This window comes from Uranotaenia lowii, chromosome 1 (genome assembly GCF_029784155.1).
Source record: "Uranotaenia lowii strain MFRU-FL chromosome 1, ASM2978415v1, whole genome shotgun sequence".
Classification (NCBI taxonomy): domain Eukaryota; kingdom Metazoa; phylum Arthropoda; class Insecta; order Diptera; family Culicidae; genus Uranotaenia; species Uranotaenia lowii.
In genome coordinates, this window is record NC_073691.1 from 63695289 (window position 1) to 63697236 (window position 1948).

The 1948-nt window shown below is 32.9% G+C and overlaps 1 long non-coding RNA gene across 1 annotated transcript; it reads left to right on the top strand.

Annotated features, from left to right (window-relative positions):
* Positions 1–1200: 1200 nt before the first annotated feature.
* Positions 1201–1948, top strand: LOC129742160 (uncharacterized). Its single transcript, XR_008736516.1, has 3 exons — positions 1201–1332; positions 1391–1563; positions 1678–1948. It is a non-coding gene; the product is annotated as an uncharacterized LOC129742160 (long non-coding RNA).

Below are 1948 nucleotides of genomic sequence, written 5' to 3' on the forward strand. Positions count from 1 at the left end.
TCTCTGTAACTCAGTTAATTTAACATTGTCGAAGGCCTTGCTTATGTCTAATGCCATCATCCATAACGTCCTACCACTATTCCAGTATTCCTCCATTATCCTACGTGCTATGAAAATATTATCTTCTGTTGACCTTCCTTCTAGAAACGCTGATTGTGATAGATCTATCTCCTGGATGAACTGTCCTAGCCTATTTTTGAGCCATTTCGCGTATGGTTTGTAGACTACATTGCATAAGCTTATCCTACGATAGTCATTAGCTCCTTTAGGATATCTAGTTTTAGGAATTGGAATCTGAATTGTCTTTAACATTTCTGTCGGCAATTTGTTTTCTAGCTATCCGTTACCTAGAATATATGCATAGAAAAGGGCAAAATAAAATAAGCGGAAGCTTAAGAAAAATAAAAAATAGCTAAGAGACCAAAATTAAATATAGAACATGAAACAAGAAAAAAGGAAATTCAAAAATAATTGTTTTTTTTTTTATTCCTAGTTATATTTAAATAGTTCATTGTATTTTGGATTATCATTTGTTTCATGATAGACATATTTAAGGAACAGTAAAAATGTTTCATTTTTAAACCAACATTAATGCCATTCGGGACCTGGAATGAATTTTAATAAAACTTACGTCACATTCTATGGCGGAAACAAAATTATCCCATCTTGCTTATAACAAAACCACATGATGCCTAATGTACACTCAATTTTCGTTTTAATTTAATGTAAATGTGCTCAAAATTTTGTATTCGTTTACAATCGTTTCTGTGAAACTTTATCAGCGTTGATTTTCATTTGTTTAGATTTTTTGTTTTATGTTCACGTGCACAAATATATGATGGGAAAACATTTAGAACTATAGTTTTGTTTTAGTACAATAGGTTTAAATATGGAAGAAAACAAAAACAATTCTGTTGCACACATTTGTCTCTATTAATAAAAAAACTTCAATTTGTGCCCTTTCAAAATGTTAAAGTGCTGATCAGGGATGCCGTCCGAACATACAGGGTCCGGCAATGGAACTGCTACATTACTTCAACAGTAATTATTTCGTTGCAGACGAAACAGTACACGCTCGTTTTTTTATAACCATTTTCGAGTTTTATTTAACCGTTTTATGGTTTTTCTCTGAAAACTTCGAAAATTGTTATTTTTCAACCAGAATGAATTGTTAAAATTCAAGCATATTCAAAGTTTTGGTGGAAAACCAAAAAAATGGTTACAATTTCAATAACAAGCAGCGAAAATTTTCGTTCCGCCATTGTTTTTTTCAGCGACTCAAAGGATCGGGCTCCGTTTTTATTCCTTAAATTTCGCAACACAGTTTCAAAGGTAAATTATTTTCTGTTTGCATTGTGTTCATTATAATTTTTACGATCCACATCTCTAGTTTCATTTTAGGCAATCGCTGTTAGAGCGCGGAGGAACGCGGAGCAATCGAGTCGAGGAACATGCTGAGAAAATTTTGTCATCAACTGCAGCGGAAAAAATGTACCACCCGATAAGAACAAAAAAGTTCCGGATTTGGAACTCAAGTTTGAAGCGCTATTCGAAGCGTAAAAGGTGAGTTTATTTTAAATACTATTGGGCATCTGCAGGAAATTTTAGGAATTAGAAAATGTATTGAGAAGGCGGATAGATTATTTATAACCTAAAACGACTTATGCTTCTCCGCAGGAATATGAATCAGCTCAACCGAAAATCGATTTGAACCCAGGAACCTACAGAAAATTGGAAATCGATTTTATGATCTACATACAGAAAGAGACAGCTTCTTCCGGCAACCCAAAAACACTCTCGGAAATGTCCATAGTACTAATCGGAGGATCAACACCTACTGAAAATCGAACAACATAAGAACTGATGAATGTTATTCTATATCAACTTGTTCAAATTAAATAACAATAAAAAACTATGTATTATAATACATTTCAAAATATCAAATTCA